The sequence below is a fragment of the Podarcis tiliguerta genome (genome assembly GCF_965153285.1).
Source record: "Podarcis tiliguerta genome assembly, chromosome: 5".
NCBI classification, from domain to species: domain Eukaryota; kingdom Metazoa; phylum Chordata; class Lepidosauria; order Squamata; family Lacertidae; genus Podarcis; species Podarcis tiliguerta.
Window position 1 is genome coordinate 68,869,202 of NC_139538.1, and position 17,097 is coordinate 68,886,298.

Genomic DNA, 17,097 nt, shown 5'->3' on the forward strand with positions numbered 1-17,097 from the left:
CCCTATATCAAATATGGGGTTCATTCCCCCAGAGAGCCCCTGTTCTTGTACTTTGGCAGCTGAGAAAGCTTCCTGTTTTGTAAGGCTGTGGACATTTTTATATACTTAATTTATATTGACATGGTGCAAGCATATGGAGATGCTTGGTTAAGCACAGTGTCTGCCAGTCTTGCTGTATCCACTGGGGGATAAGAGTCCAGGCCAAAAGTGGGAGTCCAGAATCACTGGTAGGAGCAGACCCAGGAATAGGAGGGGGGTGTAATTCTTTGGCAGCTCTCAGGAGATCACACAGAAAGGCTCCCGACTCTAGCTAGCCCGGGGATAGACACAGAGAGGCAATTTTCTCCTAAGCCAATCATTTGACCTTCCTGAGCACAAGGGCGTCATTCAGTGCTGGTATATTTATTTAAGGAAGGGTGGGTGGTTGGTGGGGTGGTTGTTTTTTTTTTGGAAACTTGATGAACACATCTTCAGTCTGTGAGAGAGTGAGACAGGCTTTGACCTTCTGGGTATTTTGACTTGCTAGATTATAGAAAAATCAGGTTTCCAACAACACAGCCTCGCACCCCCCTCGTGTCTTCTGTCAAGATTCCATCAGCATGCTGTCTTCACTTCCATCTGTGCTGTAAAAGGATGCAGTTGGCCCAGGAGAATGGCGCATAAGCCCAGTTACGGGCTTCCTTTGCTGTGTGGCCTCCTGACCCCCTGTTGCCTTGGGGCAGGGCAAAGCAGCTCCTATCAGCCGTCGGGTTCACTTTGCAAAGAACAGTTTTTGGCACACAAAGCGTCCTACAAGGGTAAGGTTATTGGTTCGGGAGTCTTCGAAGCAGAAAGGCAGCAACAACTATTTTTATTTGATTGCTTTCTATACCGCTTTGTATTTTAAAGAAAGAAACCCTCAGAGCAGTTTACAACACATTAAAACATCAGATAAAACAAACAAGAAAAAAACAAATTGACGCTTCAAGGAAAATATTCCAGATCCAAGTGACATTTTGCTTTCCCCGTATTTATTTGCCTACTTAATTTATGTAGCTGCCCCACAGCAGAAGTACTCTAGGAAGCCGGTGTGGTGTAGTGGTTAGAGTGTTGGACTAGGACCTGGGAGATCAGAGTTCATATCCCCACTCAGTCTTGAAGCTCACTGGGTGACCTTGGGCCAGTCGCAGCCTCTTAGACTACCTCACAGGGTCATTGTAGGGATTGACTGAGAAGAGGGATGAACCATGTACTCCATAAATAAAGGTCTTCTGCTTACCTGCTTAAGGAAGCTGGAGGGAGCAGCCAGATGGAGATGCCCACAGCCAACCTGGCATGCAGAGACCTCCACGTGGTTGCAGTTGGACCCAAGTCAGATGCAAAACACCCCTGGCGCCTGGGGAATTTCTAACACTGGGCTTGTCATTGCACTAAGTAAAGGTAAAGGGATCCCTGACCATTAGGTCCAGTCGTGACCGACTCTGGGGTTGCGGCGCTCATCTCGCTTTATTGGCCGAGGGAGCTGGCGTACAGCTTCCGGGTCATGTGGCCAGCATGACTAAGCCGCTTCTGGCGAACCAGAGCAGCACACGGAAACGGTGTTTACCTTCCCGCCAGAGCGGTGCCTATTTATCTACTTGCACTTTGACGTGCTTTCGAACTGCTAGGTTGGCAGGAGCTGGGACCGAGCAACGGGAGCTCACCCCGTCATGGCGATTCGAACCTCCAACCTTCTGATCGGCAAGTCCTAGGCTCTGTGGTTTAACCCACAGCGCCACCTGCATCATTGCACTAAGTTAAAGTTATTTATAACCCACCTTTTCCCCAGTCTCAAGGCAGCTTACACAGAAAAAAAATATAGAACAAACTAAAACATAGAAAAGACAGTCATTAAAACGTAATTAAGTGCAACTAAATGTTCATGTAGTAACACAGAAAAAAATGAGTTTGGAGTAGAGCCATCGGAGTTCCATAGGTATCCCTATGGTTGCCCTGCGAAACATTTTCAAAAAGGCAGGAGTTACCAATGTTAAAAGAAGCCTGCAGTGGCACTGAACCTCTGATTATAAAGTCTGTTGCCCTACTTCTGGCCTCTGCTTCTGTGTGAAAGGAAAAAGTGGTGCATGCTGTAGTTGAGTGCATTTTCCCACACGTGCACAGGATACAAGCAAGATCCTGCCCTGAGACAATTGGATTTGGTATTGCTTACTCACCTAATGGCCTAAAATTCTGCAGCTCCGCCACCCTGCCCCATCCAGCATGCCTCAGAGACAGAACTGTAGGCGTGCATCAAGCCAAAAAGTTTAGCATTTCCAGCTGCTCTCAGCCTTCCAAGGCCGTTGAGAGAGCTGCTCTCTCCTACTTTTATCTGTTTTTCCATCTCTTGCTTTCTCGTTTATCCTGGGCCGTGCTTTAACTCAAGCGGAAGAATCATCTGTCCGTCACGTCCCCCTTTTAAACCCCATCTTCGAATGGACAATATCATTCTGCCAGAAACAGCTGTTTTAGTTTGTTTAAAACCAAAACATCAGTAAACAAGATTCAAGGCAGGCCCTGTATCTTCAAACTGAAGGGGTTCACATGGGTGGGAGGAATCTGTGAAGAAGGAGGCCAGGAAGAACAGCTGTGTTAAATGGTAGGAAAACGTGGAGAGCAGTTGAGAGGTTCAGAGAATGCCCTCCCCTCTGTTTATTTACCTGTACACAGAGATGTCTGTGTTATGAGCTAGGAGCTCTCCCAAAAATAGTGAAACCAATATGTAAATATTTTCTTACTGGCCCTATGTGCTGTGATGGAGGTTTTTAGCTGGAGAGCTTTGCCTGGTGCTTAAAACTTGCTTTGGTCCCTGGCCTGCTAAGGCAGTGCTTGCTTGGACGGAGACATGTTGGGGCGATGTTTCATGCTCCTTCAAGGAGTGGGAAAACTCAAGGCAGCTGTAACGTGAAGGGCGTCTATATAGTGGCCCGTTTACAAACGAATGATTAAGAAGGCATTGCAGGGGTGCAGACACAAGCACATAGGCAGGGTTTTACCACAAAGAGATGCCTGTTCGGCCCCCTTAAAACCCAGGCTGCTGCTTTTTTATTTTATTTCTTGACAGGCCTTGCGGAAGCTCTTCCAGACAAAGCTGCTTCTAACTCACAACCTAGCAGGAAGCTCTGACTCATTTGCAAGCTGCTTGGAAGAGTCATCAACCATAACTGTGGCTACAAAACCGTCCTAATTTCTGTACGCCTTCGTTTTGTTTGCAATTTCCCCTCATCCCTCCTCACTCCCTGTTTCCTGCACTATACCGCCTGATTAAGAGGTCTGGGAAAGCTCAGTGGCTTGCCACATTTTTGGGACAGTTCAGTTGGTTCCAACGTATTTGGGAGTTTGCACTTTTGGACCAATGTGGTTACCTTTGCTTCTTCTCGGGGGGGGGGGGGAACAGTCAGTTGACCATTGGTGGCCTTGTCCCCCTCTAATAACCTGCCACATCAAAGCCCAAAGGTAGATCCTATGGCGCAATAACAGTGCCTAGCTGCCTTGATAGGTTTTATTGTCAAGCAGAGAACTGCTGCACATTTAAAACAACAACAACAACCCAAGGCTATGGACCCGTTAGAAGATCTGTTTTTGCTCTTAAATAAAAATAAATGCATAATTCGGCTATTCTAAACTGACATCTGTCTGGCACTTTTGTCTGGCAGTGGGAGATGGCGGCTGACGATGCGCCAGCTGCTGAGACTGCCTGCTTAAGTAACCACAAGTGTTGACATGTCCTAAGGTGCTCAGGAAAATAAATGTGGAGTCTAGGAGACAAAGCAAAGCAGAAAGCACCCTCCTGTAAAGCTTTTTAACAAGCGCCCAAAAGGAGGCAATGGTATGCTCTCACATTTCCTCATCTGCTGTGTTGGTTGCTCACCTCCCCGATTCTCACCCGTTGCTTTCCATTCTCCCCCGTTTCATAGAGAGACAGTGAAAGGAGGAGGAGGAATAAAAGTTGAGCTCAATATATTGAAAGGGAGGAGGCAGCTTCAGTCAGCCAAGAAGCGCAGCCCCCCCCCCCCACTGCATGAAGCCTGAGTGCAGAGGTTTCGTGGCAAATTGGTACTCTGCACATGTTCAGAGGCATTACTGTCGTAGCCTGCCGCAGATACCAGCCATGTAAATATATTTGATATCCAACTGCACATTTCCTGGGATTCTATAGCAAGCCACGATGTGTACCGTAGGCTACATTAGCGCGGAAAGTATAAACTATCAAGGCACAGAAAATCATGTTTGCACGCTTCTTGTATCCCTTCCCACCATCTTTTTTAGCAGTGTTGACTGCAAAGGAAATGAGAAAAAAACACACACCAGAGAGTTAACTTTTCTTCTGTGCCCCTCCAGGAGTAGCAAATGAATCGCCCACCACATGCTCACTGCAAAAGAGGAAGTCTCCTAAAGTTATTCTTCTGTGATACATTATCAAACAGATGGTCTTAGGAGGATGAGAGAGAGAGGTGTGCAATCTCTGCAATTATGGGGGGAGAATATGTAAGCTTTGCGGGTTTCACAGAAATCCTTAACTGGGGGTGAGAGGGATAGAATCCAGGTTTTTTGGATACCAGCCCATCTAGCAAGAGGTGTGAAGCCGATTATCTGTAGCGTCAAAAAGTATTTGCATTTAGCCCAGTATCTCCTCCTCTGGCTGGCAGTGACTCCCCGCAAGATCTCTCACAGAGGCCTTTTCCAAGCCCTGTTATCGGAGAGATAACTGGAGAGTGAACTTGAGACCTGCATATCAAGCTTATGCTCAGCCACTGGGATGTGGCCTTCCTCCACGCATGGAGTCGGCCTCATGGGGAACAGCTAGTATGGCATACTGAGTAATGAAATGGGCTCCTGCTGCTGCTGTAGCCCCAACTAGGTGATGCCACTGCTACCGCTATGTCTGACGCGGGTAAGCTTTTTTCTACACCATCTGCAAAGGAAAATCCTAGAGCGCCTCGGCAATTTATTTTAAAAAACCTGACCATGAAGGCAATTTAATGTTTAATTTAAGATCCTAAGAGTTGGAAGGTACCCTGAGCATCATGTAACTCACCCCCCTGCATTGCACGAATATGCAGCTGGGACTGAACCTGTGACCTTGGCGTTATCAGCACCACGCTCTCACCAACCGAGCTAATAGATTGCTTTAATTAGACAGTTGTTTTAGCAGGCAGCTTATGAGCGGCCTTATAAAAGCCTGGATAGCTCGGTTGGTTAGCGTATGATGCTGGTAACGCCAAGGTTGCAGGTTTGATCCCCGTTCGGGACAGCTGCATATTCCTGCATTGCGGCGGGTTGGACTAGATGACCCTCAGGGGTCCCTTCCAACTCTGCAATTCTATGAAACAGTCAGAGCTTCCTTTCCTGGTAGGATAGATAGATAGATAGATAGATAGATAGATAGACAGACAGACAGACAGACAGACAGACAGACAGACAGACAGACATATACTGAAACCATGTGTCTATGGGCATGTGTGTTCAAATTGCCTTCAGTAGGGTTTTTATTTAGAGATCTAAACATCTTAGTAGGATTTTTGAGCTTGTAATAGAAAATGTCCCTAGTAGGAAAATGCCATGCATTTTTTCCTAGCTTCACATTTGAAAAGAAGGTTTGGCTTTCTCTTGCTCCCCCTCCCAACCACTGTAATTCCCACCGCGGGCAACAAAAGCTGTGGATTTCATTCAGCTCTATTAATATCCTCTCCATCAGTCTGGCTTTTGAAGCCAGGCTCAAAATTAGTTGGAGGCCGGCTGGAAATAGCAGCCCGTTTGCACTCTTGTCTCCTTCCGTCCCCTTTCCCATGCCACTCCTGCCCTATTAATAGCCTCTAAGTGCAACCCGGCCATTTATTCACTCAGTAAACAAATAGTAAAATGTCAACATGACAGGAATACACAAGAAGAGGGATGAGGAAGGGGTGGCAGGGAGGGAAGAGTTAAGTTGCAGGAACAGGTCTTCTTCACTGACACAGGGGGCCAAAGGGTGGTGGCATCACCACGCACTGCCTCCTTTGTGGGAGAGAGTGTTGCCCTAGGGAAGCCAGGGCAGTAGGCAAGCATCCTCTGGCCTCTTGCCATACCAGCCGGGGCTCCGAGGGGCCACTGGGAGCTTGCACCCCTGCCTCCCAGGAAGACCCTCGTCCTCCTGCCAGAGAAAGGGAAGCTGCAGGGGGGATGTTGCTTCTTGCCTCCCTATCGAGGAGAAAATCTTATTTCCACTTGCACAGCTGAAGGGAATCTGCACACTACGGCTTCAGTCAGCAGTCAGGTTCTTAAGGGTGGCGTGCATGCAAAGCGCAAGTTTTGGACCACTTTTTTTAAAGTTATCACTTGTAAGCTGAGAATATTTGATAGAAAAGCAGGGTATCATGTTGTTGGCAACCGTCTGTCTTGAGAATCAATGGAGTGCGCCTTGGGGCCGAAGTCAAACAACTGAGTTAGCAGCACCAAATTGACCGCTCTGGGGTGCAAGCCAGGGTAGAGTGTATGGAGGTCCTTGGCTACCCCAGATGACAAGACTCCCCCACCCCCCTTTGGCTTTGCTGATGTGGCCCAAAGGAAAGTAGAGTGTTGGCTGCAGGAGTTGCTGGAAGGAGGCGTACAAGGCACCCTCCAACCGTCTTAGGGACTCCACTCTGGATTTGCGTAGGGTTTACTCCTTGGCCTTTTCTTTTCCTGAAGATATCCTGCAAGGCAGCGGAGGTTTAGGATCAGTCTTCTTTCTCCTGGACGGGCTACCTTCCCAGGTGGATGAGCCCCCCTGCCCCCTCTTTCCTCCACAGCACATGCAGAAACCGCCTTCTTGACCGTTGGGCTAAATAATTAAATAGATGTTGCTATGAGGATCAGCAGCTGGAGACTCCAGGGCTTAATCTGGCCCCACACTGAGCTGGCTCCCTAGGTGTGCACCAGTCCCCTCTCACTTAAAACTCGATGTCAACACACACTACTGTGCGCATTCAGTGTTCAACTCACAGTGACCCCAATGTGCACATGGGTTTGTGAGTATACCGCAAGTTTCAAAAGAATAAACTGGGGTGTATCTTCCAAAAGTGACTAGCGTACTCAGTGGGGTTCACGTGTTATCTATTTATCCAGGAGAACCTATAATTATGATCGTTGCTGAGAATCACGTCCAGCCACCAGCTCTTCCTGTTGCAAGCTGACCCTGTGGGATGTTCTAAATGGGAGCATTGAAACGGCAGGCTCTGAGGAAGAAACAGCCTTGCCTTGTGACTCAAAACACTTCCAGACATTCGCCGGCTTGTTTAAACTAAGAACAAATACCTCCATTCGGGGGGAAAGACAGGCTAGCATGCAGGACTGTTAAAAAGCGACTCGGCGCTTGTTTAGGAAATGCTTTTTACCTTCCATGTCACCCTGACTTCCAGTGGGGACATAAGAAAAAACATACCCAAGACTTTTCTCTTTGCCGCTGCTCCTTCTTCCTCCCAGACTCTTCCTCCACCTCCCAGGCTATAAAAGTGATTGAATAACAGAAACAAGCCTTCTTCTCTTTCCCGCTTCATCTGCCTACCCATGTTCTGTGCCTAGACAGATTGCACTTGAATCAGCTACAGTCCTGCAAACACCCTCATTTTCTAGTTAAGGCTGAAATTAATCCTGATGTACAAGATTTGGAACGGCTAGAAAAGTGATTCTCTAGGATGCTGGCCTGGCAGGGCTGGTGGAGTGAAGTTAGGAAGTGGGGAGGGCCAGGGAGAAGGCAGGCAAGCAGGAGTGAGGGGGGAAAGTGAGAATTAAGACCGCAAGAGTGAATTAAGACCTGAAAGGTGAGGGGGCTAAGATATATAGCAACTGTCTGTCTCGAGAAACAATGGAGGTGTTCTTCTTCACCTCTGGGAGTGAAGCCAAACTGCGGCGACCTCTCTGGGGCACAAGCCTGGGCAGTGTGTATGGAGGTCCAGGGCTGCCCCGATGACAAGAACCCCCTCAGCCTTGCTGATGTGGCCCCAAAGAGACACTCCACTCCAGATTTGTGAAAGGTTTACTCCTTAGCCTTTTCTTCTCTCAAAGATATCCCGCAAGGTAGAAGATGTTTAGGATCAAAGTTTTCCTTCTCCTATATGGGCTACCTTCCCAAGCTGACAAGCCTCACCTGCCCCATTTTCCTCTACAGCACCTGCAGAAACCATCATTGGACCGTTGGGCTCACTATTGGTCTTGCCCACTCAATCCGCCAGAGCCTGCCTTCTCATGCAGGGGTGCTAAGAAGATGGGGGGGGGGTGAATTCAGGTGAGGCTGACAGGTGTGGTCTGCAGGGATGTTGGCAGCCTGAGGTAGAATTCAGGGCTCCAACCATGGGGGGCGGGGGCGGTCTGTTCCCTTCTGGAGCCTAAATACTAGAAATGAAACACTTTGTCAAAAGTGAAAGCATGCATCAACATAACCTAATATCCATCAAGTCTATCAGCATTTCAACAGCCTATTTCATTGGAAATTGAAAATTCACCACACGGTGAGTGTCTGGAAATAAATCGCCACAGAGGTGTAGGGTGTATAACCTCAAGAATTCTGGCAAACCTAAAGATGACGCTACACCCAACCCTTTCAGAGGAAGTTTAACAAATAGCAGTGAAAATGTTCTGTTCTCATGGGAATTTGATGCATTAGCCCAAGGGCTATAGGTAGGAGAGCTCTGTTTGCCTCACCACCTCCACTGGCCAATTCAGAACCTCCTGGCCTCGGTTCTGCATCTGGAAATAGCAAGGGACCTTCCTTCACAGAGATGCCGTGTCCCCGCTCCCGAGCCTAGATCTAAGGCTTGTGCAAATGATCACGTATAACAGCCAAAGGCCTGTTACGCAATGCACATGTAGTGCTTTGAACGCTTGAAGGTGCTATGTCGATGATGCTACCCATCTGCATCCAGCCAGATCAATGAGATGCACCAACATCTGCCGTGCATGTGCAAGACAGCTCCTGTGCACAAATCTCACTTTGCACTCAGGCAAAAGCTTGCAAGACAGGAAGCCTGCACACACATCTCTGGGACCAAAGCCACATTGAACCAAATGGAATTTACCTCTAAGCAGATATACATAGGATTGCGCTGTAAAGCACAATGCAGGTTAGTGCTCCACTCCCATATGCCAGGAGCTTTCAAACTCAGTAGAATTACCTTCTGAGTACACTTAGGAAGCTGCCTGGATCAGACCATTCGTCCATCTAGATCCAGGTCCTCACAGATGCCCATGTCACTGGAAACAGGCTTTTTCTATGACATTTTAATGCAAACAATGTCATGTGGCCACAGCAAAAAATAGTGTGCATGTACAGTACTGACCCCACCATAAACCAGCCACCCAGAATTACCCTAAGAAAGATCTATATCACACGTTGCCTAGGAAGAATGGTAAAACAGTGGCCTCTAATGTCCAATAGGGAGAATGCCAGGTTCACACAGCAAGTATGTGCAGAATGAACTAGGGAGCAGCTGGCTTACTGCCTGCTCAGTATTTCAAAATATGATTTCTTATTTTGTAATCTTAGTAATAAATGTGGAACAAGTGACCCAAGGCCTGACTGCAGGATAGAAATATAGGGTGGTAATCAATTACATTCTACCCCAAGTAGACTCACTGGAAATAATGGACATTGCTAAGGTTCATTAATTTCAGTGAGTCTACTCTTGAGTAAAACTTTATTCACTGCCACCCCACCCACATTAAACAAGAAACATGAATTTGAAGTACAATCATGCTTTCACATCATAAATTCAAAGCACACATGACCACCCCCCCCCGCAAGAATCTTGTGAACTATAGTTTAAGGGTGCTGGGAACTGTAGATCATTGTAAACTGCTTTGAAGTTTTGTTAAAGGCAAGCAGTATACAGATCTTATGAAATGAATAGACCTAAAGACAAATCCAAGAAATTGCTTCCTTCAGACAAAATTACAAGGTACAGTGGTGCCTCGCAAGACGAAAAGAATCCGTTCCGCGAGTCTTTTCGTCTTGCGGTTTTTTCGTCTTGCGAAGCAAGCCCATTAGCGGATAAGCACTATTAGCAGTTTAAGGGCTATTAACGGCTATTAAAGGCTTAAGGGATTAGCGGATTAGCTGCTAAAAGGCTATTAGCAGCTTAGCGCTTTAGAAAAAGGGGTTGGGGAGCGGAAAAAAAACTCAAAAATCGCAAGACATTTTCGTCTTGCGAAGCAAGCCCATAGGGAAATTCGTCCTGCGAAGCACCTCTGAAAACGGAAAACCCTTTCGTCTTGCAGGTTTTCCATCTTGCGAGGCATTCGTCTTGCGGGGCACCACTGTAGATTGTATATGAAGGTTCTGAGAAAAAGTCCTTTAGTTGTTGGGAAGGTTTGTGGTGTGTAACAAGTTTTTTAAAGCCAGCAGGTTCTTTGAATACCACAGCCGTTTCCTTGCTGCGGTGGGGACATGAAGGAAAAGGTACATTCTGTTGTGAAATGTTGACAGGAAGAGAAATTTTCTTAGAAGTTGCTGGTCTTTCTATGATGCAGTAAGGCAAATAAATAAAACGAAGGCTCCCCCCCCCCCCCGACTTGGAAAGAAATGGAGACAGGACAGCTTTGGGATGAATCAAAATCTCTCTCATGTACATAAAAGGCCTCTTTCTCTTGGAAGCCCAGGTCGGTGTCCAGCCCAGCCAAAAGGGAAGCTCTAATGTGTGGTGAACTCCAGGCCCAACAGACTCTGAGGAAACCCACAACCTGTGTACTTTTCAGTGCCCTCTTTTTAGCCAAAGGCCTTGGCTGCTTATTTTGGATGCCGTTGCCCCTCCTATATCTCCTGGATTGGGCTGTTCCAAGAGGTGTTATTAACCTTCCATGCAGCTGCTCAGAAAGGACGCCTTCTAAATTCAGCCTGCAGACAGTCCGGGAATCAGCATGTTTTTACATGAGTAGAATGTGTCCTTTTATTTAAGATGCATTTCTGGGTTATTTGTGGGGCCTGCCTGGTGCTTTTACATGAGTAGAATGTGTGCTTTTATTTAAAAGGTATCTCTGGGTTATTTGTGGGGCATAGGAATTTGTTCTTTTCCCACACAAAAAATACAGTCTGGCCCCCCACAGGGTTTGAGGGACAGTGGACCAGCCCCCTGCTGAAAAAGTTTGCTGACCCCTGGCCTAGTGGCTGGTGTGTTGGACTAGGATTTGGGAAACATGGATTCAGCTGTCCATGAGGTTTGCCATTCGCTGATTTTTTGAATGTGAAAAGTAGCTCATCAATTGATCAGTGAGAGAAGAACCAGGTGCACAGTGGGTCTGGCGCTATATGATCGGTCTCTGGGAGCAGTTCCTCAGCTGAAAAACATGAAAGGGACTTGAGTGGAGGTTCACCCAACACCTCTGCAGCCTTCTTGGAAAGCTGTACACCGGCTCCCTCGGCCAGTAAAGTGAGATGAGCGCCGCAACCCCACAGTCGTTCACGATTAGACCTAACTGTCAGGGGTCCTTTTACCTTTATTATAATAATAAATAATGCGAGTGGGAGCTGATAGGGGGCAATTGTGGGGGAGAACCAATGGACAGGATAAGGGTAAAGGTACCCCTGACTGTGAGGTCCAGTCGAGGACGACTCTGGGGGTGTGCGCTCATCTCGTTCTATAGGCCGAGGGAGCTGGTGTTTGTCCACAGACAGCTTCCGGGTCATGTGGCCAGCATGACTAAGCCACTTCTGGCGAACCAGAGCAGCGCACGGAAACACCGTTTACCTTCCCGCTGGAGCGGTATCTATTTATCCAATTGCACTTTGAAGTGCTTTCAAAGTGCTAGGTTGGAACGAGCAGGGACCGAGCAATGGGAGCTCACCCCGTCGCGGGGATTCGAACCGCCAACCTTCTGATCGGCAAGCCCTAGGCTCTGTGGTTTAGACCCCAGCGCCACCTGCGTCCCTATGGACAGGATAGACAGGCGCAAAACTATTCCCATGCTTACTAATTCTTCCAACAAAAGCACCATAGCTCATGGCAGAGGTTATGATCAGTGGTAAAGCAGAAACTCCAAGGTTCAATCACCAGCATCTCCAACTCCCGCTAGAAATGTCCCTTCTTTGAAACCTTGGAGAGCGAAGGTTTGCAGACCCAGCCACCTAAGCAAGTGGGCCTCAGGACAGCTATCAGCATTGGTAGGCCTCACCAGTTCTGAGCTCCTGGCAGCTGCCTGCCAGGCCTGGGTACTGTTCAAGTAATGGCTGGTTCCTCACTTGGAATCCTACTTGAAAACACCTACATGAACTCCTTACATATGCTTTTCTGGAACCTAACCCAAGCCATTTCCCTTCCTTTCTGTTTGCTTGCAAAGATGAGTTCGTTCTTGTCAGATTGCTGTTCTTGTCAGATTGCTGGCCTCGTTCACATTACACATACAATTAACAGATGTCCACAGCCAATAAAACAAAGACAAACTGGTCTGGGTGTGAATCCACTGGCTGGTGTTCTTTGATCAACCACAGGGACATCAGCAATGGGAGGAAAAGCTATAAATGAAGGGCTGTTTTTAAATCCTGCTCTGAAGAGTGGTGGGTTGTGTAACTAGGCAGGAATGGATTTCTTTCTTCAGGCATCTCTCCCCCATTCTCCTTTCAATGTGATCTTCCCAACAGGAAAGTCAAATGCTAAGGGGCCTCAGTTGGAAATAAATGACCAACCTCTGGTCACTTTTTACTTTGTGAGACCAGCTCTTGATACAGCCAAATGCATATCGGGTCCCACGCTTGATTTTGCAGTACATACCCAGCCAGTCAGTTTCTCCACCCTTCAACAGTTTGTGCTCCTTAGCTTGGAGTAGGCTTTCAGCTTACCCTAAATCACCCTCCCCAGCTGCCAACACCATACAGGAGCCTGGCCTGAGGGCAGGGAACTGAGGCCAAGGCCACAAAACCAGCAGAGGACACCACTTTCAAGCTGCCTCACGTCTGTTAGGGAACAGTGAACTTGCTTTCAGTTGCAGATAATTTTCACACAGGTGTGTTTGATTGTTTTACTATCTCCGAGGCTGCTGTTGTTTCTGTCTCTTAGTGTGTGGGTTATCTATTGTTGCGATTTGCAGTTGGACACCATGAAAAGCTGTTTCTAAATTAAATAGCAAAAAACAAAAATGTAAATCGCAGCCTCGTGCAAGAGTGAAACTAAGGTCCAAACGGAAACAGATCTTATTTATGATTACATTTAGATCCCTTCTCTCCCCCCCCCCCCCGCAAAGAGCTCAAGACAGCAAACATGGTTCTCTCTCTCTCGCCCCATTTTATCTTCACAACAATCCTGTGAGGTGGGTTACGCTGAGAGGCAGTGGCTGGCCCAAGGTCACCCAACAAACTTCATGACTCAGTAAGTATTTGAACCCTGGCCTCCCACGTCTTGTCCAACATTCGAACCACTACACCACACTGGTTTAGGACATTTTGCGGAAGGGAAGGCAATGCTTTCACTGTTTTGTCCTGATGCACAAACAATACATTCTTGCTCTTATGTGAATTGATCATGTGTGCATGTTCTCCTTTCCCTCATTTTTGACATGCTGAGGTTCTGTTGCTGATAACTGGGGGAGCAGTTGAACGAGAGAGTTGTACTCGATATAACAACTGGGCATTTCAGGAACTTCTGAACGCATTTTACTGTGACTCAGATACGGGAGACTCCAACCATTTTTAGCTCCTTCCTCCTTCTCAAGGCTAAATACTTATCTTTTAAATAGTCCATAGAATGAAAACAAACAGAGCTCTGAAGCATACTGGCTGTTGACTGAGGGTGCCTGTTTGCAGGCTGCAGTGGGAAAATAACGTCAAAACAAGCAGGTATGCAACAATATTTGTAAAGCCTGGAAAGAAAAACACCTGTAGTGAGCCCAGCGGGGGGGGGGGGGGCAGGGAGGGGGAGAAGGTCTCATTTGACCACAGTGACTTCTGTATTCCATGTTACTTTCCACTTGCTGCTAGTTTGTTCCTTTACACTTCCCCTTTATTCACAAAACTCTCTTTTAGTTCAGCTGTTTTGTTTGGGCTCAGTTTTTTTATATTGGCCAAGCATCCCTGTTGATTCGGGTCCAGAGCTGAAATTTCATTGGCTTTTAAAATTTGTTGTGCGGGGGGGGACAGGATCTCATCTTTGCCAAGTGTTTGAAGGGGATCTTGGGGAGTGTTCTTTAAATATAGGTGTGTGTCAAATTTTATGCACAATAAACGAGTTCCTGGATGCAATCCTATGCACACTGACTTGGGACAATAAATCCAGCTGCAATGAAGGACTTCCAAGGATAGAACCAGCCTTGTGTCTTTCATGCCTTTTTGTCTTATGCTGCTTAGCTATAGGCAGGCAAATGCTGTGAAGGAGCAAAGATACAAAATTATAAAGCAACTGCGCTATTATAATTTTAGCCTACCTGCATATTAAAGTTATCCAGGACACTGGCCAGGCTTACCCCCTGGAGAGATCACTTCAGGCACTGTGATTCTCCAGTGGTTTGATTTCACCCCTGGAGGCGCACTCCATTACAGTAGTACCTCAGGTTACATACGCTTCAGGTTACAGACTCCACTAACCCAGAAATAGTACCTTGGGTTAAGAACTTTGCTTCAGGATGTGAACAGAAATCGTGCTCCGGCGGCACGGCAGCAGCAGGAGGCCCCATTCGCTAAAGTGGTGCTTCAGGTTAAGAACAGTTTCAGGTTAAGAACGGACCTCCAGAACGAATTAAGTACTTAACCCGAGGTACCACTGTATCTCCCAAGACAGATGGATGCCAACAACATCTAGGAGGAATTTATTTTAGTAAAAATGTGCTTCCATTCCTTGTTGCAATTGCAAACCCCCTCAACTACTGAACTGCCAAAGAGTTGCTCAATCATTACCCCCCCTCAACCAGTTGCTAAGGATGCGAATTCTGGTTTCCTGGACTTGTCAGGTTCTGATGGTTTTGCTTCCACTCAAAAAAGGGGTTTCTGTTTTGCAGATCAATTTAGTCACTTACACCTCCTAGTGGCCATAACCTGACAGATTTTCTCTGGCAACCTGAATTGATGCATCTTTATCTAGAAGTGTAGGCAGAGGCACACTTTATATTTAAAGCACATTGCCCCATGCCCCAAGGAATCCTGGGAACAGCTGTCATCCCCCCAGCTACAGTTCCTTAACAAACCATGGATCCCAAGATTCTTTGGGGGAATGTGGCTTATGTATGGTGTAGACCTACTCTCAGCCCACTAATTCAATGAAGCTTTGTTGTTGTTTAGTCGTGTCCGACTCTTCGTGACCCCATGGACCAGAGCATGCCAGGCACGCCTGTTTTCCACTGCCTCCTGCAGTTTGGTCAAACTCATGCTGGTAGCTGCGAGAACACTGTCCAACCATCTCATCCTCTGTCGTCCCCTTCTCCTTGTGTTCTCAATCTTTCCCAACATCAGGGTATTTTCCAAGGAGTCTTCTCTTCTCATGAGGTGGCCAAAGTATTGGAGCTTCAACTTCAGGATCTGTCCTTCCAGTGAGCATTCAGGGCTGATTTCCTTAAGAATGGATAGGTTTGATCTTCTTGCAGTCCATGGGACTCTCAAGAGTCTCCTCCAGCACCATAATTCAAAAGCATCAGCCTTCTTTATGGTCCAGCTCTCACTTCCATACATCACTACTGGGAAAACCATAGCTTTAACTATACGGACCTTGGTCGGCAAGGTGATGTCTCTACTTTTTAAGATGCTGTCTAGGTCTGTCATCGCTTTTCTCCCAAAAAAGCAGGTGTCTTTTAATTTTGTGGCTGCTGTCACCATCTGCAGTGATCATGGAGCCCAAGAAAGTAAAATCTCTCACTGCCTCCATTTCTTCCCCTTCTATTTGCCAGGAGGTGATAGGACCAGTGGCCATGATCTTAGTTTTTTTGATGTTGAGCTTCAGACCATATTTTGCGCTCCCATCTTTTACCCTCATTAAGAGGTTCTTTAATTCCTTCTCACTTTCTGCCATCAAAGTTGTGTTATCTGCATATCTGAGGTTGTTGATATTTCTTCCGGCAATCTTAATTCCAGCTTGGGATTCATCCAGTCTAGCCTTTCGCATGATGAATTCTGCATATACGTTAAATAAGCAGGGAGACAATATACAGCCTTGTTGTACTCCTTTCCCAATTTTGAATTCACCAAGAAGATCAGCCTTATTTAACTAAAATGTGTATATCTTGCCTTTAATCACAAGATCTGAGGGTGGAGTCCAATTAAATTAAATGAAAACAACACATCCTTTAAGCAAGCATAAGGATTGATAAAAATGATTGACATTATCGCATACAGCGATCTGTATTTTTAATATTGACACAGCCTCCCTTTCTCTTCCCCTTCTGCAAAGCAGAGCACGTCCTCAGTTAACACTAAAGTCAATTATCCTTCAGAGAGGACTTGAATGATAATTGATATATATTTTAATGATGAAGCGGAGGGGAAGAATCTCATCACAAATTCAGAAAACCAACATTTTATTGGTAAGTTGGACTGGCACAAATGCAGTACTACTTATAGCCAGCCATTTCAGAGGATTTGCAGAACTGTGCACACCTAGGCTATGTACTAAACTCCGGGTCCTGATTCTATCTAGCCCAAAATAAAAGCTAGAGCACCAGCATATAAAATATGGTGTTGCGCCTTTGATCTGCCTACTTTTAACATTATGGCATCACAGAACTTCCCTGAAGAGGATGAGGGATGCAACGACGCTTATGCAACCTTTCCCAGTAATGCAATGCCATCTGCTTATATAAAAATGTGGGTGGCCAAATGTGGGTGGCCAAAATTCATACAGATCAGCACTGCTCATAAGTTAAAGAAGCAGACACTATTCAATCTCATGATATGTGACTGATGTACAAAGCAATCCTAGACACGCCTGTTCAGAAGCAAGTCCCAATGAATTAAAACAAGGCTTATTCTCAGAAAAGTGGGTATAGGACCACAGCCCCTTGTACATCCAGATAAAGCAAATGGTAGAGTCATTTCTGGACTGGAATATGTACTTCTTTAGACTATAAGCAGGGAGAGCTTCAGGTGTCTGGTGTGTTTCTGCATGTAAAAAGCTCTCTTCACACAGAAAGCTAGCATGTCAAGGAGAAAGGTTGAGT

General features: G+C 46.5%; 1 long non-coding RNA gene across 1 annotated transcript in view; it reads right to left on the reverse strand.

Annotated features, from left to right (window-relative positions):
* Positions 1-17,097, reverse strand: part of LOC310678122 — an 85,388-nt gene that overhangs the window by 65,699 nt on the left and 2,592 nt on the right. The window lies entirely within an intron of this gene.